The 23,068-nt window shown below is 41.1% G+C and overlaps 1 pseudogene; it reads left to right on the top strand.

Annotated features, from left to right (window-relative positions):
* Positions 1-18,495, top strand: part of LOC127212410 (ATP synthase subunit g, mitochondrial-like) — a 36,200-nt pseudogene extending 17,705 nt beyond the window's left edge.
* Positions 18,496-23,068: the final 4,573 nt, after the last annotated feature.

Raw genomic sequence — 23,068 nt, forward strand, 5'->3', positions numbered from 1 at the left:
AATGAAACTACTTGCAAAACGAATCCAAGAACACTAAAATGTATCATTCACCATGATCAAGCAGGTTTCATTCCAGGCATGGAGGAGTGGTTCAATATAGGGAAATCCATCAATGTAATCCATTATATAAACAAACTGAAAGGAAAAACAATCACATGATCATCTCCTTAGATGCCAAAAAAAGCATTTGACAAAAGCCAACATCATTCATGTTTAAAGTCTTGAAGTGATGAGGGATACAAGGTACATACCTAAACATAATAAAAGCAATATACAGCAAGCTGATAGCCAACATCAAACTAAGTGGAGAGAAACTTAAATCAATTCCACTGAAATGAGGGACAAGACTGTTCACTCTCTCCGTATCTCTGCAATGTAGTATTTGAAGTTCTAGTTAGAGCTATAAGACAACAAAAGGAAATCACACAAATTGGAAAGAAAGGAATCAAATTACCACTATTCACAGATGATATGATAGTGTACATAACTGATCCCAAAATTTCTACCAAGGAATGCCTGCAACTGATAAACACCTTCAGCAAAGTGGCTGGATACAAAATCAACTTTAAAAAATCAGTAGCCCTCCTGTATATAAATGACAAACTTGCTAAGAAAGAAATTAGGAAAACTACACCCTTCACAATAGCCAATAGCTTGGCTTGGTGTAACTCTAGCCAAGCAAATGAAAGACTTGTGTGAAAAAATTTCAAGTCTTGAAGAAAGAAACTAAGGAAGATATCAGAAGATGGAAAGATCTCCCACGTTTGTGGATAAGGTGAATAAACATAGTAAAAATGGCCATCTTACCAAAAGCAATCTACAGATTCAAAGCAATTCCCATCAATATTCCTACACAATTCTTTATAGACTGTGACAGAAGAGTTCTCAACTTCATATGAAAAAACAAAAAACCAGAATAGCTAAAACAATCCTGTACAATAAAATAATGTCTGGAGGAGTTCCATCCTGGATCTCAAGCTATACCATAGAGCAGCAGTAATAAAAATAGCATGGTACTGGCACAGAAATAGGCTTGCCGATCAATGGAATGGAACTAAAGACCCACAAATAAACCTACATACCTATAGACACTTGAGTTTTGACAAAGAAGCCAATTCATACAATGGAAAAAATAAAGCATCTTCAACAAATGATGCTGGTCCAACTGGAGGTCCATCTGTAGAAAAATGCAAATAGATCCATATTTATCACCCTGTACAAAACTGAAGTCCAAGTGGATTAAAAAACCTCAACATAATATCAGACACACTAAATTTGCTAGAAGAAAAAGTGGGAAGAGCCTTGAACTCATGGACACAGGAGACAACTTCCTGAACAGAAACTCTAAGGTCAACAATTAATAAATGGGACCTCAAAAGCTTCTGTAAGGCAAAGGACACTGTCAACATAGCAAAATGAAAGTCTACAGACTGGAAAAAGATCTTCAGCAATCCTACATGCAACCAAGGCATAATATCCAAAATATATAAAGAATTCAAGAAATTAAACACAACCAAACCAAATAACCCAATTTAAAAAAAAATGGGGTGCAGAGCTAAACAGAGAATTCTCAGCAGAGGAATATTGAATAGCTAAGAAACACTTAAAGAAATGCTCAATGCCCTTAGGCATCAGAAATGCAAATCAAAACGACTCTGAGATTCCATCTTACACTATCAGAATGGCTAAGATCAAAAACTCAAGCGACAGCCCATGCTGGCAAGGATGTGCAGAAACAGGCACATTCCTTCATTGCTGGTGGAAGTACAGATTTATACAATCACTTTGGAAATCAATCTGGTGTCTTCTTAGAAAATTGGGAATAGTGGCACCTCAACACATAGCTATACCACTCCTGGGCATATACCTGAAAAATGTTCCACCATACAACAAGGATATTTCCTCAACAATGTTCATAGCAGCTTTATTTGTAATAGCCAGAACCTGGAAACAACCTAGATTTCCCTCAACCAAAGAATGGATGAAGAAACTATGGGACATTTACACAAGGGAATACTACTCAGCTATCAAAAACAAGGAAATCTTGAAATTTGCAGGCAAATGGGTGGAACTAGAAACAATCATCCTGAGTGAGGTAATCCAGGCCCAGAAAGACAGGCATGGTATATACTCACTTATAAATGGACATTAGCCCAACATAGATGTCTTCTGAGAGACACCTAACATTGGACCAGGACAAATTCTGGTACTTGAAACTGGGCTCTGGGGCCAACCGCTGAGAGTTGTATGGAAGAGTTGTGGGATGGAAGGACAGAGATGGGAGAGGGCTTGTCAGGAGCTCCACAAAGAGACTCTCAAGGCTGCATAAATTGGTGCCTGAACAAGGACATTACAAGCAGAGAACCTAGGCCCCCCTATTCAGATATAGCTTATAGATATCTCATTCTTTATGTTGGGAAGGGGAGGCAAACTCTGGTGCCTGTGATTTTTAATCATGCCGCTTGGCAGAGAGGCTCTATGGAAACACAGAGGAAGGGGATGCATGAGATCTGATAGTCTGTGGTCAGACTGTGGGAGAAGAGGACTCCACTTGTCAGAAGTCTAGGGGAGGGGAATAGGGTGGAAGAGGGAGGGAGGGAGGCTGGGGACAGGAAAATAAGAGTGAGGGGATTACAGTTGGGTTGTAATGGGAATAAATTATAATTTAAAATTTGAAAAAAAAAACATTATACTTAAAATAGCAGCAGCTATACAATAAATGTTCAATTGATGTCTTGACACCATTGTTGGTATTTATTAATTTTATCTTTGATTTTTATCAGGATTTTTTTACCTGAAAACCACATCTGTCCTTCTTCTTGAGGAGCCCAAGAAAAATGCCTACTGAACCTGCTTAACATTCTGTTGCTGCACCGCCTTTCTAGGCTGCTGTGTCTTTCACCTTGAATAGCTAACTCTTCTTGCTTGTTTCTAACTTTCTAGAACAAGCTGTACTAACAGGATTCTTAAAGAGAATTTTCTTACTTCTTGATGACTTAATTATAGTGCTGCTGGCTGGTGACTTTGCATTTGGAACCAAGACCTCAAAATAAACACAGTCATTTCAGAGTGAAAGTTAGTTCTCTGATAAGCTTGTCTTGCAGGCTGATGTGCATCCTGTAACAATGGGACACATGGAGCCCAACTTGCAGTGGCCTGGGATCCATTATAGATCTTGGCAGTTCCTTAGCTTTTAATTCTACTCAAAGTATATTGTGTTTGGTATATTGAATATGCTTACAATACATCTGGCTATTTTTTAAAGGAATATAAACGCCTTGCAATATTTGATTATTGTAAAGAATTTTACTTTTTTTAAGAAATATGTCAGTAAAAAAGGGTTTTAATGCATAAAACTTTTTAAAAATCCCTTTATTTTTAGTTTGGGGATCCTCCCACAGACCACAATCTTCTAACTTCATGTCTGTGGAGTGTGGTAAGGAACCAGTCTTGCACTAGTCTGAACAATCCTACCCTCATGCCATTGATGATTGTTAATAGGAAGAATTTATTTTCTCCTCTTAACAGCAATGGTCATAATTACACTGTCGATGAAAGCTGATGAAAACAAAGCTTGTAGTAATGCTCTATGACTTTGTTGATTTCAACAGTGGGTAGAAGACAGAGTGGGTTAAGCATCCTTGCTCACCATTCATTCTTTTCTTTCTTCACAATCCCACTTAGTCTTTGCCATGCCCTGGAGGAAGAGAGGAGATGAGTTCTGACACTTGGATGTGAGGCAGTCATCCCCCTGCAGACTTCCTGTCTAACACAGTGTTAAATGTTCCAAATGTAAGATCATAGACCCAGCTCCACCACTCACTCACTATATGATCCTACGAACGTAACCAAATATTCTTTCTTTCAAAACATGTGTGTCAAAATGTTCACATATCACCCATCTCCCTGGGCCTTTTTTGTGTCTGATACTTTCAAATATGAAATCAGTTTGAAAAGTTAGGCACTGAACTAAAGTTGGATATCACCAAAAGATTTCATACTAATTACAAGTATTTACATTTTACAACCAACATTTATTTTATTTTATTTTTTTTATTAATTTATTCTTGTTACATCTCAACAGTTATCCCATCCCTTCTATCCTCCCATTCCTCCCCCCATTTTCCCATTATTCCCCTCACCTATGACTGTTCCTGAGGGGGATTACCTCCCCCTATATATTCTCATAGGGTATCAAGTCTCTTCTTGGCTACCTGCTGTCCTTCCTCTGAGTGCCATCAGGTCTCCCCCTCCAGGGGACATGGTCAAATGTGAGGCACCAGAGTACGTGAGAAAGTCATATCACACTCTCCACTCAACTGTGGAGAATGTTCTGACCATTGGCTAGATCTGGGTAGGGGTTTAAAGTTTACCTCCTGTATTGTCCTTGGCTGGTGCCTTAGTTTGAGCGGGACCCCTGGGACAACAAACATTTATAAAGGAATGTGTGCCTATATAATTCAACAAAAACAATACAGAAATGGCCTGGTTGGAATAAACAGTGTAGATGGTTATACAGACAAACCTGGGTTCAAGTTTGGGCTCAGTTTGTTATTACGTTGATTTCTTTGGTCCTCAGTTTATTAATCTACACAGAGGCTAGCACTCACTGTCCTCAATGGGTTGTTAAAAAGATTAAATTACTATATCAGGGCCAAAAAGAACTCTTTGCTAATAAGAATGGAAATGGGTATAGGAATTAGAAAGAGCTATACGATCACACTTATCCCATGAAATGAACATACTTTAAACAATCAACTGCACTACAAGGAGTTCCTCACACTCAAGAGTTTCACATATTAAGAAATTACAGCATGTGGATGCTTTTCCATTGCAAACTTAATAGAGGCTTAGAAATGACCTTAAGAAAATGGTAAACTATTTTCTTTAGTTATATTTGTGCAATCAAATGTTATGATGCTGTATTATATGGTGAGCAGGTTGTTATATATGCATGTGGAACAATCCTTAAGGTCAACGTTCAGCGAAGAGCAAGATAGCATGCACGTGGTCACCTGTGTTTGCTACTTACGACAAAGGGACTCATCAGTTTCAGGGTGCATTGGCATGCTATAAGCGAGAATCAGTGAACTGTCACTTTGATGATCTCTACAGAGGGACTGGTGTGGGGGTGGGAGACACCCTTTGAGGGCACACTCTGGACCTCTCACCCCGCTGTGCACATACATCTTTCCCACTCATTTTAAATATTCAGTTTTATAGTTGAAATAAGATAAATGGGAAATTTTATGCTAATTTTTTAAATCCATATTTCCTGTTGCCAATAGTGAATAAAAATATCTCAGTAGATTATGGGCTTCAAAACAATGCTTAATTTCAAGTCCTAAGTGAATTAAAGAACAGGCCTGACTCACTCTTGTGACCCTCAACAGGGAAAAAGCTGGAATTTCTCCCTGCAGGCCTATGCCAGGCACCCTTTGGTTTCAGCCTCTTCACTCTCCCTGACTGCCACTTTCACCTTGGAGAAGCAAAGAGAAATTCCCTACTGCAGTGCCAACAGAAAACCATTTCAGGAAAGGGGAGAGGCCATAGCAATGTGGCACAGATGTATGGCTTAAGTAACAAAATGCATTGTCTCACCTTTCTGGAGGAGAGATGTCTGTAATCAGTGTCCCAGGGTTAATCCCTTCTGAAGGTTATGAGGAGCAGTCTTCTCTGTGATGCTCTCCCAGCTCCTCCCCCAATCATCCTGCTGTTCTCTCTGTCCCTCACCACCCTCTCTCCATATGCAGCTGCCACTATCCAGACTCCATCTTTTGATGGGGCAATGGTCACATCGGGTTAGTGCCCATCCTACTCATCCTTATTTCAACTTGGTTACCCTTGTCCACCCTCTTTCTAAAGAAGATCTCATTCTGAGATACTGAAGGGTTTAAAAACATGGAGGAAACACATCCAGCAATAAGAAAAGAACTAGATGAATGACCAATTTCCCCATTACACAGGCGTTGAGAAGCTTTCTGTCCTGGCCCCAATTTATTTAAGTAGAAACACACCACTTTATAGTTTTGCTGCCTTGAGCATGTCACGTTCCCTGATATTATTAAGCTTTTGTGTTCATAAATGAATAGATATGTTCATGTAGATAAGCAGTTATGAATTATTTTCATTTTGTGGACTATTATTTTTTTTCAAAGAACAAAAGGAGTTAAAACAGAAGGCTTGAAAGTTAATTTTGCCAAATGTGGGTGGGACCGGCTAATCTGTTGCCAGTCCTCCTTCTCCTGGGCACACAGCTATGCTATATTTCCAGCCTCACGTGCTGTCATTGGCCACATGGTGAGTTTTAGCAGTAGAACAGGAATAGAAAGAAATTAATACCCGCTTCCAGCCCTGTCCAAGAAAAACCTCCCTCCTGCAAGCTTCTTTTCCTATGGTTAACTCCTTAATGGAAACAATTTCAGGATTTAAGTGAGCACAGAGCCTAAGTATCAGATCCAGTGTGGGTCCCCACAGAACACAGGGGGCACTGTCAAATATTCAGATTCTACTAGAGGAATACATGAATGTATTGGGTTAAACCATCTGATGTGTGGGTATTATGGCAGCTGTTACCTCTTGATATATTCTAATATAGACATTAAAAAATTACCATCTAATATCACAAAGGACAGAGAACTTAATATCCAAAATCTGAAAACTATTATAGCTGTAGAGACAGGAGCAGGGCTTCGGTTGAATAGCTAACTTAAAGTACACACACTGCACACTCTTACCTTCATCTGCTAACTTATTTGCTTCCTCACAAGTGATTATGAATGAAGCATAGAGCCTCAGTAGTGGATGCCTTTTCACTCAGGTCAGTGGCAGATCAGATTCTTGTGCTCAGACAGGGTTTTCAGGCCTCTCCTCCACATATGACTGGATCCCCTCTGTATTGCCTTATTTCAGCCAGCTCATTCCTCATGGTGGCTACATGTCTCCAATAAGCTTATAGCTCCACATCCAGGAAGCAGGAGAAAAGGTCACTCTTATTACTCCTGAAAATTTTTCAGAGTGAGATCTGACCAGATCAACTTGAGTCATATGCCTACATCCAATAGAATATGACAGTCACGAGAAGAGTGGGGGGCAGGTCAGGAAGACAGGCCACAGGCACACCCAGAGACAGTTTTTCCAAGGAAGTGTCCATGTTCTGTTATCCAGAAATAAAGAGCTGTGATGCGTAGCCAAAATGGCAGAGACCTGTGACGTAAGGATCTTTGTTTGGTACAATTAAGCTGCAGGACATGGAGCAAGCATTCTGCCTAACCTTGCAATGGCATTTATAACAAGGCACGAGAGAAGAATTGGTGCGCAATGAAACAGTTTGAAGTTAAAGACAAGCGAATGATAGCCAGGCATACAACATATCTCAAATAAATGAGTTTTTATTTGTATACAGATGTCAAATCCTGAGAGTTCAGCAGGCTTATAAGTTTAAACCCTCTTTATTAATGGGAAAATAAGATAAATCTGGCATACTTAAATGTTTGATTTTTTCATCTTTTATATTTTGTGCACTATTAACATCATCCAATCTATGAGAAAATGCTTAAAGAGAGTCAGCACTTAGTATTGTCAGAGCTAAGATCTTCCCCTTCTGCAATCTAGTGGCCTTTCTCCATCTTAAAGCATAAATAGTTAAACATTCAAATAAGTACACTACCTCATACTTTCAGTCTGACTCCTATAGAATTCCGTGTTTATCTAGATCCCTCAAAAGACTTGTACTGTCAGACTTTTGGCTCCTTTATTCTAATTATAGCAGCATGCCAGGTTTACTTTCCCATCTCCAACAATCTAGTTAAAGTTGCATAAGATGGAACCCAGCTCATATCTTTCAGAAATAATTGGACAACGAAAAATTTTCAGGCCCAGGTCTCTTACAAGCCACAACACCATTCTCGGTTCCCTGGTCTTTGCAGGCTATTTTTATTTTTATTGCTGCTGCAATCATTAAGTCAGCCTAGTCCTTCAGGGTGGCTTCTTAGTGCCTTCATGGATTAAGCTTGCTTCTGGACTACCTGTCATCACTTTTCCCTCTTAGGCAAATCTGAGAATCAGCCAACACCTTTATAGATCTAATGCACTCTTTGTCCTAAATCTCCCTGTAGCAATATACTGTCATTTTCCCTTCAAGGGAGAAAAAAAATCCACACTCCTACACATGCAGTTACTGGCTGGGATGCTTTGTAATATGCATGTCAAACTTCTACTAGGGAGTGCCCATGTTGGCAGTTATTAGGAGGAAGATTAATTGGAAAGAAAAAATGTAGGGTAGTGTTTTTCTTTACTAAAGAAAGTTAACACTTTGGGTTATTGTCAAATATCAAAATTTTCAGTCATTAATTCTTTTTAACAAGCACTAATTTCCTAAATCTCAGGGATTACCATCTAGGTACAGAATTATTTAACCTTTTGCCATTATGACACAGGGATCTACAAATGAGTGGGGAGACCTTCCACAAGGGCTAGAGTGGCCCACAGACCACAGGATGAACACCCCTGATCATAGCCTGGGATGTGACGCTGAGACAAACAGACTGGATCTTGCTCTTCCAGAAGAGCAGTACAGGGGATGCAAATACACAGACTACCAAAAGGAATGTGATGGCATGAAAAATGCTGTCAGTGGAATCAACTGAGTAAAAGGAGAGAGTAACAGACAGCCACACAGAAGATGCTTCATGAGGATGCAACAGCTGCGCTGAGAGCAACATGATGAACGTACCATCAGGCTGGGCTGCAAAGTCGTGCTAAGCAGAAAAAACACATATGCACAAGTTCAGCGGCAACACGATACAATGCTCATCCAAGCTGCGAAGAGGATACCAGTGTGGCTAAACCATTGTTTTCACTCATCTCAGCATCACAGCTAAACCCAATTTAGAGGCTTAATATCTTGGACCCAATGTCTTGAATCTAATGTGTCATTTTAGCTTATTTTGGATAATAAACTATTGAACAACTTTCATATTGCCTGTTTGGTTGGTTTTGTTGTTGTTGACATATTTAGGCAATTGTTAGCTCTCTAAGATGATCATTAACTCCAGGAAACTCTACAGATTCATTTTGACACTTAACATATTGAAAGTATCAGCTACCACTCCCGTGATGAGAAAGAGTTAATACACTTCCCTAAATTCTCATTTTCCTGCCAAGAAATCCGTTATGCCTGAGAGAATTTGGCTGGATATTTGTAGCCATCTGCTATTTAAAGTAAAACCCATTGTGAAGAACTGGCCGCAATTTTTTAAAACACAGAAACCAATCTTGATTTAAACATAACAAGTCTCGTGTCCATTTAAGCTGTGCTGGTCTTTGCTTTTTTGGCAATTGGTTTTAGTAATATTTTAAACTGTCTAACAAAATGCCCTCAGAAAAGACCAATGAAACAGCACTAGACTGTGTCTTCTGAGCTCGGCAGGATGCTAGTGTGGGCTCCATCTGCTTCCTGAAAGCATGAGGCCAATGGGAATAAGCCAGCCTGAAGAGGACAAAATGTTAACTGTTGTTTCAGTTATGGCCCAGCTCTATGGCAAAAAGAAGGGGCTCCTTCCCTGAGGGACATAGTTTTCATTGTAGGGAGGGTCTCTAACTTCAGACAGACTGATGTGCAAGCTTCAGGGTCCCACCCATGGTCTCAGACCTCAGTCTTTTGTTAGTGAACTAAGAAACTTTTTCTGCTTCACCTTAGCAAGGGTAGAAAAAGGGATAACTACTTACCTGTTTTGAGCATTAAGGAAAAGAATAAATGTGAAGTAAACGGGACGCTGTGAGTGTTCCATAATTTCAGTTTTCACTTTCATTATTCATTTTAATTAAAATAATCCACACAGGGGCTGGAGAGATGGTTCAGTGGTTAAGAGCACTTCCAGAGGTCCTGAGTTCAATTCCCAACAGCCATGTGGTGGCTCACAAGCATCTGAAATAGAATCTGATTCCCTCTTCTTATGTGCATGAAAACAGAGCATTCATATACATAAAATAAATAAATGAATATTTTTTTAAAATCTACACAAGTACCTGCAAGATAACTCCATATCCTTAAGGTGATCTGGGAGATACGGTGGGTGGATAAGGCCAATAACCTACCAGAGTTGTCTTCTACCAGTCCCACCCCAACAACCACCCTGTGTCTGCCATGTAAGATCAGGGTAGAAAGAAAGCCAGCCCTGATGTCCTCATTTGTGAGACCTCTGGAGTTTTAGACCATCTTGAAGACACTTAGTAGAGACTAACTTGACCTTCTTACTGCTGTGTCCTCTCGCCTAGATTCTTACATAGGAAATAAAACTGGTAGCAATTCTCTTTCCCTTAAATTCAAATAGATGTCCATCAGATTTCTGTTCCTGACATGGCAGCCTCAAGCTCTGAGAGACATAAAAGGTAGCTGCCCTTCACATAGTACAGAAGGTCAGTGGATATCCTGCCCTAAGCCACAGTGGAAGAAGATTCTTCAAAATCACAAATGATTTCAGATACTTACCACCTGATGGCGCTATTTCCTATTCATAACAGCAACATCCAACAAGCTTCACAATTGACTCTTCACTTTACATTATAATTTTTGTTATTAATTCATTCATGTTACATCTCAATTGTTATCCCATCCCGTGTATCCTACCATTCCTCCTTCCCTCCCGCTTTCACCCTATTCCCCTCCCCTATGACTGTGACTGAGGGGGATCTCCTCCCCCACCATACAAACAAACTGAAAGAAAAAAGCCACATGATCATCGCCTTAGCTGCAGAAAAAGCATTTGACGAAATCCAATACCCTTTCATGTCTAAAGTTTTGGAGAGATCAGGAATACAAGGCACATACCTAAACATAATAAAGGCTATATACAGCAAGCCAATAGCCAACATCAAATTAAATGGAGAGATACTCAAGGAAATTCCTCTAAAATTGGGGACCAGACAAGGCTGCCCACTTTCTCCATATCTCTTCAATATAGTTCTTGAAGTTCTAGCCCAAGCAATAAGACAACAAAAGGAGATCAAGGGGATCCAAATGCAAAAGGAGGAAGTCAAATTATCCATATTTGCTGATAATATGATAGTGTACATAAATGACCCTCAAAATTCCACCAGAAGACTCTTCACTTTAAATGCCAGATTTTCCTCAAAAAAGGAGCATGAACCTTGAGGCATTACTTTAAAGCATCAATATGAAAGAATAGGACTAAGGTAATGGTAAAGTCCTCTTATTGGTGTGTGTAATTTTCTGGACCTTTCATAAGGAGCCTCTAGACAAGAATTATGTCAGCAGTGGTCCCAGGTCTCTGTCTCTACTGTGAGGGCTATCTGTTCCCTAGCAATATCAACAGGAGGCCTGGAGTCAGCTTGTGGTCTTCCAAGTGCTTCATAAGTTTTCTTGGCCTGGCTCAAGGCTTTGTCATTGATGTATTGATGACTATCAGAAAGTCCTTCCCAGAGAATCTGCCCAAGAATTTGTCTTATGCCAAAGGAATCACCTGAGTGTATGGAAATATCAGAGAGCTACTCCCATGTGTGCAAAAGGCTCTGCTTCTCTGGTCTCACCTCTTATCAATCTACTCCTCTCTCTTTGATCTCTCCTTTCTTGACTGTCCTTCAATTCCTCACATACAGCATATCTTTCCCAAGCTTCTGGGTACCCGTTGTTATTTCTTTTTGGAATGCCTTTCCCCAGGACCTGCTACATACATTATAAAGATTGAAGCCAAGTAAGATGCAGGTGTTATTGTTCAAAAGGAAAGATGCAAGAGCCAGAAGACCAGGACGCCCGCTGCATGATTGTGTCTTCTAGCCATGACAGGGAGGCTTCATCCACTTCAATGATACAGTTGCCTAGACAAGTCCTGACTAATGATAACATCAGTCAACATGCCAATGTGGGTGGGGACATTTCACAAGGCCCAACCTCTAGATGACGAGCTACAAGCAATTGAGGAAGGGCTGCTCTGGGTACAAGACCCCTATATCTTATCCAATTCCAAATGCTGAGTTATGCATAAAGGCAAAACTAAGTGGACTCTACAGGTCACACGTGCATGCATTGCATGCATGTGTGTGTATGCATGCACTCCTGTGTGTATGTGTGTGACAACAATAATTAAAGAAGTTGTAAATTTATGAGGTAGTTGAGAGGGATTGGAATGGGTAGAAATGTTGTATATGAAGTGCTGATGTAGCTGGGCATAGTGGCGCACACCTTTAATCCCAGCATTCAGGAGGCAGAGGCAGGAGGATCACTGTGAGTCTGAGGCCAGCCTGGTCTACAAAGCGAATCCAGGACAACCAAGGCTACACAGAGAAACCCTGTCTCGAAAAACCAAAATAATAAATAAATAAGTAAGTAAATAAATAAAGTGCTGATGTATGAAATTCTAAAAATAAAAAAAGATTTCCAAAATAAAGACATCAGAGCATTACACAAAGCAGAGGACCCTACTGAGCCCAGGGCTCTGCGCATGCCCAGGTCTCATTAGCAAGATAGCTGGCCCCTACTTTTGTTTCTGCCCTTCAGTGCCCTTTCAACTATCATTTTCTTGCCCTTATCATAATTTTAAGTATCATCTTATTCATCTGCTTACCCTTCAAAAGTTTAACTTCCCATTCAACCCTTTAGAAAGCTTCCTGTGTAAACTGTTTAAAAGTCAGGTCCCATGTTTTTCTTGGTCACTGGGGTCTTGGAGGTTCAAACTGTCTACACAGGTAAGCAGTAAGTGTGGTGCAGGATGGATTAATTTGTTCCTTTGCTTTCAGCCTAATGTTACTTGTAATCTGAAACTTTGGTGCATGAAGAAAGATGTGTAGGCTCCCACTTTTCCAAACCTACTTTATTTGGGGTTCTTTAAATGCTTATACCTCCCTTCCGACCCACCTGCCCTAGATAGGAAAAAGGAGGTTTATGGTACAGGAGATGTAGACCTTGTTGGATTCAGTTCCTGGGATTCAGTTCCCCAGGCATAGTCTGCAGGATTTCAGCAGACCAACAATTCCACCAAAGTTGCTGCTAGAAGGTTGAGCAACCTGAACCTGGAGCCTCAGCCAGAGCCCAAACCCTCAAAGCCTTCACTGAAGTGGTTCTCTTTAGGAGCATCTTGAAGGGGAGTGATGAACAGCCAAACAATACCATGACCCAAAAAGCCCTGTTCCTGTTTTGGGCATATATATATATATATATATATATATATATATATATGGTTTTTTTTTTTCCTCAGAATCTGTACTAGGATGTTTTTCAGCTGGCAAAAACCAAGCCCCCCCCCCCCACGAAGTGGTTCAACCTCTAAGTGGATAAACATCACCTGCTCTCTTACAAGTCTGTTCCCCATCCCACACTTGGGATCAAAACAAAAACATGTTTATATCCACTACATATGCTCTTTGACTCAGAAAAAGAAAAAAGAAAGAAAGAAAGAATACAAACAAACACGAGCAGAAACCTGTAAGAATAGTGAATGTTTGTGTTAAGTCAGTACAAAGCGCTTCTCCTTTGAGGAACTTCCTCTTTGTTCCCCATGTAAGGCCTGCTTTTTTGTTTGTTTGTTTGTTTGTTTTTCAAGACAGGGTTTCTCTGTGTCACTTTGGCTCTCCTGGAACTCTCTTGGTAGACCAGGCTGGCCTTGAACTCACAGAGATCCACCTGCCTCTACCTCCCGAATGCTGGGATCAAAGGCGGCATGTGCCACCATGCCCAGCAGATAAGGTTTGCTTTATAGAATCACTTAATGGCTTTTAAAATAGTCAAACATTCATATTTTTCTTGTATGAAGGAACATCCCAGACACTCTATGAGCTATATTTAGAAGACAGGTTTTTTTTTATGATGTCTCTTGGATGTCCCTGAGGTAGACTGCGTAGTGTTCTGACTCTAGATGCTACACAATATGGTCTGACAAGAGTCTCCAGACTTAGAGTGCATCCCACAAGTGGCAGAGGAAAACCCCCAAAGATTGCTCTTACTTCTGATACCAGCTATTTGGTTACCTGAAGATTTGACAGGAAAATTAGAAAAGATATTTTCTCTTTTACTTAAATGTATTTTATGAATAAAAACATTGTGCCTCTGAGTCCTCCACAGATTATCTCGGGGTTTTCATAGAGTTATGTCTTAAAGTAACATTCTGGGCAACCAAAGTTCTCTGTGGTGTCAAATCTCTTTACTATCTTTTCCCTTCCAAGACTTGCTTAAATGTCCAGCATCCTACACTTCTTTACATTGAATGGAGATACTATGAGGAACCCAAATGATTTCTTAAGGGAACAATATTTTCTTTCTGCCAAAAACATAATTGCAAGTAAAATTTAAGCATGGAGTTTTTTATTTTAAAAAAAGACATCTAAGCTAGTCACAGTGGGGCACACCTTTAATCCCAGCATTCAGGAGGCAGAGGCAGGTGGATTGCTGTGAGTTTGAGGCCAGCCTGGTCTACAAAGCGAGTCCAGAACAGCCAAGGCTACACAGAAAGACCCTGTCTTGAAAAACTAAGAAAAAAAAAAGATATCTAAACTGTTTTAAAACTGTGTAGAATTCGTGTTAGCATACAGGTGATTCTGCTGGTCTATCATCGGGACCTAGTAGCTGATTACACCATCAGCCACCACTGCAGCCAGACGCACCAGGTGTGTGTGGCAATAAAGGGACTCCCAGCCATCCCAGATCTCCTCCTGGTTTTCCCTGTCCTTGGTGTCACCCCCTCCGCCTCTGCCTCCCCTTCTCTGCCCTCATGGCTTCACTCCCATTTGCCTGCCTATCTCCACAGCCTCTTGCTACCTCTACCCCTTCTCCAGGTCCTCACTATTCCCCCCAATAAACCTCCTTTACACCAGGTCCCTTACATGGTGTTATTACTCAGGGGCACACCTTAGCATAGGCTGGCCAAAGGTACGCCCCTTGCTGCATTATATTTCATAACAATCTTATGTGTACAATCAGTTGTTTTCTATACAGACTATCCCATAAAGAAATATTGTAAGCCAGTTCTCAATTCCATGAGTTTTCAAGTCTCTCCAAACCCCTAAGACACAGAGAGAAGGGGGAGGGGAGGGGAGAATGAGAGTTGTATTCTTTTATTGGTCACATTTCTAACTCACAATCGTGTTCCATTTGTGCTCTTTCAGACTCATTCCATAATCAAGCCAATACATCTATTTCAAACTTTAAAGTGGCTCGGGTCTGCCGGGCAGTCTACCCTTGCTTCTCTGCAGTGACCCTGAGAACTCCTTCCTTCCGCCAGCCAGCCACCACCGGCAGTGATTCTCACTGTACTGCCAGCCCATCGCAGCTAGTTGACAACATTTTTGTCTGACTTCTTCTAAAATTAACCTAACTTGGAATACAGACTTTCTATTTCATCAGTATAATTACGGGCCTAGGGTGCCTTCCTGAAGATGTTGTTTATCATGATTCATGCAGCAGAAAATACACAACTTGGGTTTTGAGAGCCAAGAAATGACAATTCAATACTGCAATAGAGGAATTTTTTTTTAAATCAGTATTAACAACGCAATAGCACCAAAGACTCCTTCATCCTTAAGGAAATGACTATCCTGGTGAAGGATACACACACACCTGCATTCTGACACATCTCCTTTTTCTAAGACCCAGAGGACATTTGTGTGATAACTGCTCACCTTGGCCAGGCTAACTACAGTATGGATAAACAATATGCAATGGCTAAATGAGGGACTGCTGCAGATATTGTCTCAGCAATGACAGTCAATCAGGTTCCAGGGCTTCTCTGGATGCTTTCTTTCCTACTAAGTGGCTAGAATGTCATAGTTAGTGCCCTGTTCCTCAAGCTTACAAGTCTTTAGTTGATATACTGCATTGAATAAAATCCCAATATAAATAAATCTAAAGGGACTTCTCCAGGGAAGATAACTTAAAATTCACCTTCCTCTATGTGGCAGATGGACAGTTTCTTTGCAGCATCAAGCCTAGCTTGAGACAACCTTCTTAACCCACTTACATATTACAATTCATATAATATGAATGATTCATCCAGGCATAAGTGCTAGTGCTTCTTATTAAATTCCAGTGTGTCGTGTATCTTAGGGTCAGGTTACAGGGCTACAGGGCTCAAGTTTGTGGGTGAAATGACGACGAGAAAGACTATAGTGAGAGGACACAGTTGTGAACACTGGCAAACTCCACTAAGGAAAGGGCCATAAAGAACGGCCGCACATGACAATGCTCTCTAGCTATGATAGAGATATGAAACACTCTCTCCCTGTGCACTGTGACAAAAGCCACTTGGGCCACAGTTTCTCCTCATTTTGGCAAAGAAAGACATTTCCCTAGCCTTGTTACCTGGAGTACGGAATATCTCTGAGGCAGTGGTTGCTTAGCATGGACTCAAACAGGCCTATCCTAACCAACAGTCTTTAGTGCCAGATCTTCTAACTGACATTGGAAAAGAACTTTATTGACATTGAGATTACAAAGTTTTTAAGATGAAAACTTCAGCAGCTCGTGACCATCAATTTTAATCTGTTGCTATGAGAAAAACACCGAGGGCTGAGTACTTTATAAAGAAAGGTTTCTTTGGGCTATACCTGTGGGGCTGCAGGGGCACAGCACCAGCGTCTGCCTAGCTCTGGTGAAAGCCTCGTTGCAGATTGCATCTCAGAGTAGAAACACGAAGAACCCATTATGTTGTGAATCACAAAGCCTGAGAGATTCATGGGCCAGGATTTCTCATTTTTTAAGATCTTGCTCTCACAGGAATTCCCCATGGCCTAATATGAACCCCATTAATCAGTCTCCACCGCACTGCTCCTGGTGATGTAATTGCCTCATTTCAGGCCTCACCTCCTAAAGATTCTCCCACCTTGCAGCACCCCTGGAGTTAGCCTACCATAGCTGATAGATCTCAGTTGTGGGGACTAAGGTCTCTGTCTTGAGTGACTTTGAGCAATATTATCTATAACTACAACAACAACTCTGAATAGCAGATGAGTAGAGAGGCCAGGATAAATCAAGGAAACTCTGGTTTCAAGGTCAGATGCAGCACCGTACACTTACCCATTAAATAAAGGCAAAGTTTAATATAAACTACAGGAAGTCAGCTGAAATCCTCCAAGTGTTCCAAAGTTAATGTGTTAGGCTATTTTAAGTGTCAGTAAAATTACAGGAGTTGTGTATTTTAATGATGTTCCTAATTTAAAAATATCTACTGGGTGTTCTTTTCCTAATTGAATTAATTTGAGCTAGATTAATGACACTATTACTGAATTTAGCCTCAACACCTAACTTCCTAAGAGACCACAATGCAGAAGTACAGTGTAAGTGAAAACATAGTTTTCTACAAAAACTCACTCCAATAAATTGAATTTGTGTCTATAATGTGCTTTAGTGAGAAAATATAAATAGCATTCCTTAAAACTTATATGCTGAGTTCAGCATACCAGTAACCTTAAAACTCTGGCTCTATCCCATAGCAAACAGAAACAAATATTCAATGTTATGATGACAGGCTACAGAATAAGTTTAACTTAAATTTTGTAATAACTATTATGAAAATATATGTCACCTTAGCCATATCTATCAAACATATAATAGCTGATTCAAGTCTCATTTATTGGTTTAACTTGTCCTTTAAGACTCGCATACATTTGTTTACTCTCACATCCATTTTTCTCATTTTCTCCCCACCATGTTACCCACTCTTCCTTAAGGCCCCTTTCCCACATCAGTGTCTTTTGGTTGTTTTGTGATGCTTTGATTTTACCTGTGTCTTTGTGGCCACTACTTTGGAACTAACCACTCAAGCCTGGTGGGCTCACTGTATGGTATGCAACTGGAAGCAATGTACCAGCACATAGAAGACTTTCTGTGACTTCCACCTCCTTCCATGATTGGCTGCCACTAGTCTTGTACAGGACAGTAAAGGCAACCACAGCTTCTATAAGCTAGTATTAGCAATGCCTCTTTTATAACCAGAAGGAAGCATTTCACATCTTTTCTCTATCTTCTAACTCCTACATTCCTTCTGTTCTATTTTCTACAATATACTGAGCTTTAGAGGGTATCTTAGTTAGGGTTACTATTGCTGTGGTGAAACACCAAGACCAAAGCGCAAATTGGAAAGGAAAAGGTTATTTGTCTTACATTTCCATATCACTGTTCATCAATAAAGGAAGCGGGAGGGGGGATGGACATTCAGCGGGCAAACGGACCTTCCACTTTAGACCATGGCCACAAATTCCTAACATCATAGAGAAGGATCCAGTACTGGTAATAACTGCTGTCATGACTTACTCGAAGCCCCATTGGCCACATTTTGGCAGTATGCCAAGGTTGAGCTGGTTCCCCCAACCCCTACTGAAATCCCAGAACATGAAAAAAAAACAATTCAAGGTACTAAAACTGGTAGCTTCAAACAGCTTACCATCAAAGAAGCTGTTCTGAATGGTTTGGTGGCCACTGAGGTGTGAATGTGGTTTTATATTGCAGAGATCATAAGCAAACATGACATTGTTGGCTATGATGTTTGAAAACCAGTTTTTAACATCTGATTTTGAGTTCTTACTTGAGTGTTCATGGACCACCTGTAATGGGACTGCTATCTCAATAAAGTACTAGCTGTGAAAAATAAAATAAAAGAAATAAAAATAAATAAAGGAAGCCAGGACAGAAACCCAAACAGGGCAGGAACATGGAGGCAAGAGCTGGTGCAGAAGCCATGAAGGGTGCTGCTTACTGGGCTTGCTCCTCAGGGCTTGCTCAGTCTGCTTTCTTATAGAACCCAGGACCACCACCTCAGGGATGTCCCCACACACAATGGGCTGAGTCCTCCTATATCAATCACTAAGAAAATGCTCTGCAGGCTTGTCTCCAGCCCAGATCTTATAGAGGCATTTTTTTTCAATCTGATTTCCCTCTCATATTATGATAGGCTGTGTCAAGTTGAAATAAAATTAGCCAACACAGAGGGCAAGGTCTTCCAGACCCAGCAAGACAGAATACCACATATTCCCTCTTATACATGGATACTAGCTTTATGTTTTTTATTTTAGAGTTTAATATGAAAGAACTATAGAGACCAGGAAATGGGCTAATTGTTGAGGGAATGTTTTTAGGGAAGGAAATTAGAATATAGGGAGTATGAAAGTAAAGAAAGAGAAAACTAGGAGTTGAAACACTGGAAAGAGGGTGGGGTGAGGGTCAAGGTAGATAAGGAGGGGAAATAAAAGAATTAACCAAAGTAAAAGATACATGAAAAAGTCATATGGAGCCAGGAAGTGGTGGTGCAGGCCTTTAATCATAGCACTCAGGAGGTACAGACAGGTAGATCTCTGAGTTTGAGTCCAGCCTGTTCTACAGAGTGAGTTCCAGGTCAGCCAGGGCTACACAGAGAAACTTTGTCTTGAAGAAAAAAAATGAAAGAATAATGGATGAATGAAAAGAAAGAAGAGGAAAGAAAGAAAAGAAAATCCATATGTAAACACACTATTTAAAAGTCAATTAAAAATATAAGTTAAATATAGTCAGAAAAGAGATATCCTGCACAGACGGATAATGCTGGTCCTAGAAGCCATCGTTGAGCAAGAAAACAAAAACAAAACAAACAAACAAACAAACAATAGTGCCTGTACCAGGTCAAAGAGGCCCCTAGAGACCCACAAATAACACAGACCATTTCCCTTCCTATTCGTTGCTAACCAGAACAAAATAATAAAACCATTATTACTCAAAAACACCACACTCTTTGGTCAGTGGATAGAAAGAGAGCTAGCTGGCACTGAGTTGGGGGTTTCCTTCCTGCTCTTGTCATGGCAGGAGGTACCATGCAGGCTACTGAGTGTTATAAGGCATCCGTACCTTTACCTAATTGTGAGCCCTATGAACTACAAATGCCAACCTGCTAGGCAAGATTTGCCCACTGGTACAATAGTGGTACAATTGATATGGGATAACCAACTGCTATGAGATTGTATTTGAAACCTGCTTCACAAAAGGGAATATGTGCCTGATACCGTAAACCCATTATGCCCTCCCAAGCTATGATAAGCAAACAAACAAAAAAAAAAGCAAAAGAAACAAAAAACAAACAAACAACAAAAATACCCCATAGTTTGGAAGGCCTAGAGAAGGCTCTTGTGATATTTTGCTGAAGAATGTGACTACTTTCTGCCCTTGTCAAAAAAAAAAAAAAAATTATTTACTGAGGGTACATTGAAGGGTTTTGGATTAATTGCTTTGCAGAGAAAAATCTCAAAACATTCTAGTATCGATTCTGTTGTGTTTTCACACGTGTACAGATATATAATGAAAAGGAGTGAGCTGAGCATGGAAAAACAGAAAATGTACAATTGAGGAGAAAGGTGGCACTAGGAAATGGAATGGAGCTAAATCCCTTGTTCAAGGAAATAAACAGATTAAGAAAAGCCTGATGTTAAATGGAATAAAAAGAGTGGTGACCTCAGGGCAAGACCCAACCGCGCTAAGCTTTAAACTTGTGAAAAGAGATTTTAAAACATTTTAGGGATTCCAAGATGGCAGCGCCTATCATGCACTGTATCTGATCTACTGCATGGAGACAAGGGACTGGACTGGACACAGACTGCAAGAACTGGAGAACACTAGGTGAGTGGGGTCCCACACAGTGCAGACCACCACCGGGCCTGGCCCCAGGTCAAACAACAGCCCACGGAGGACCTGAACCCACTCCCCAGCTTTGGAACAGAACCCACCTGTGGACTGCAGCCAGCCTCTATAGCCCAAACACAGTGTGTGGAATGGAGGAACACCGGAGCTCTTTGCCTGGGGAAGTATCAGGGAACCAGGTGAATCTGTTCTCAGACACCCCCACCCACGCCATGCCAGTCCATGGAGAGCCCCGGAGGCCATGGGAAAGCCCAGGCTGAGGTGAACACGGTGGCCAGCCACATCATGTGCTGACTGAAGAGGTCGAGGCTGGAGCCAGGCAGCTGGCCTCAGCGGACCAAGCCTGCAAGATTGGGCTGATAGAACGCGACCCGGAAAGTCCCCCACGGCTGGCAGGGACTCCTACGCATGTGGGAGAAGCTGGACAGCCTTCATGGGTCTGGAAGTGGGTCTGAATTGTGGCCCAACTCAGTGGGACTGAACCATAAAAGGGACACTATCTAGACTGGTCCACAGTCTAGACCGGTCCGGGCAGGAACCTGAGTGCGGGCCACAACAGTACAGGCCTGGAAAAATAGGCAGATAAAGCCCATCCCAGACAGTCCCCACAGCCTAGCAGGGACTCTTACACTCATGGGAGAAGCTGGAAAGCCCTGAGGGGTCAGAAAGGGGATCTGAATTACAGCCGCAACTCAGTGGGACTGAACCCCCAAAGTGCACTCTCTAGACTGGTCTGCTATCTAGACTGGTCCGGGCAGAAACCTGACTGCAGGCCACAGTGGTCCAGGCCTAAACAATTTGGGCAGATAAAGCCCAGCCCGGCCAGTATCCATGGCCCAGCAGGGACTCCCATGCTCTTGGGAGAGGCTGGACAACCCTGACAGGTCTGGGCGGGGTCTGAACTGTGACCACAACTCAGTGGGACAGAACCACCACAGTGCTGCTATCTGAACAAGTCTGGGCAGGAACCTATCTACCCAACACAGCAGCCCATGCCTCCATAATTGGGCAGTTAAAAGCTGGCCTGGCCTGGCCAGTCCCCACAGCCCTGCAGGGGTCTCCCACACACTTGGGACAGGTTGGATTGCCCTGAGGGGTCAAGACAGGAAATTAAACAGCTGCCCCTAACACAGCTGGTCTGAATTCCATCAGTAGCATGAACAGAATTAGGAGCTTAAGGTGTAAAGCAAAGACTCCTGTAGCAGAAACCAGGTAACCTCCCAGTTCCAGAGAAGAACTCTGTGATCCCCACAGACAAAGGCATGTGACCTATAATCAGTTACCAGCTATCTACTCTCAAAAACCATTGAAGAACACCAGAAGCTACCACCCAACATCAGAAATAGCAAGTTGACTAAAGGACAGTGTAAGAATGCAAACAACAAAAACCAAAATGATTTGGCATCTCTAGATCCCAGCTATCCCAAAGAAAGCAACCCTGAGAATTCAAACACAATAGAAATACAAGGGAAAAAAAGAAATACAATGACCTCAAATCCTTAGTAATGAAGATGATAATGGAGGAAACGAATACAATCCATAATCAAATGCAGGAAGATGCAGTAAAACAAGTGGAAGACATAAAAGAGGCCTATAGAGGCACTGAAAATTTTTCAGGAAAATACAACCAGATGAAGGAAATCAATAAGACAGTTCAAGATCTAAAGATGAAAATGGAAACAGTGATAAAGGCACAGACAGAAGAAAAATGGGAATGAGAGACCTTAGAGAAAAAAGTAAGCAACATAGAAATGAGCTTCTCTAATAGAATCCAAGAAATGGAAGAACAAATCTCGGGACTAGCAGATACAATTGTAGAACTCGAAGCAACCATCAAAGACAATGCTAACTCTGAAAAATTCCTGACACAAAATATCCAATGAATCAAGTACACCATGAAAAGAAACCTGAAATAATAGGCATCAAGGAAAGAGAAGACACCCGACTCCAAGGCTCAGAAAATATCTTCAACAAAATCATAGAAGAAAAGTTTCCAAATTTTAAGAAGGAGATGAATGTAAGCATACAAGAGGCCTACAGAACACCAAGTAGAATAGACCAGAAAAGAAAATCTTCCCACCACATAATAATAAAAACACAAAATATACACAAAAAAGAAAAATATTAAAAGCAGCAAGAGAAAAAGACCAAGTAACATACAATGGCAAACCTATCAGAATTACACTCAACTTCTCAGCAGAAACCATCAAAGCCAGAAGGGACTGGACAGATGTCCTGCAAACCCTAAGAGACCACAGATGCCAGGCCAGACTACTATACCGAGCAAAACTATCAATAACCATTCACAGAGAAAACAAAATATTCCATGACAAAAACAAATTCAAACCGTTCCATGCTATAAATCTGGCTATACAGAAGTTACTAGAAGGAAAACTTCACCCCAAAGGGATAATCTACAACCAAAACTACACAGGAAATAGATAACTACACCATCACAAA

The sequence above is a fragment of the Acomys russatus genome, chromosome 30 (genome assembly GCF_903995435.1).
Source record: "Acomys russatus chromosome 30, mAcoRus1.1, whole genome shotgun sequence".
In the NCBI taxonomy this organism is placed as follows: Eukaryota; Metazoa; Chordata; class Mammalia; order Rodentia; family Muridae; genus Acomys; species Acomys russatus.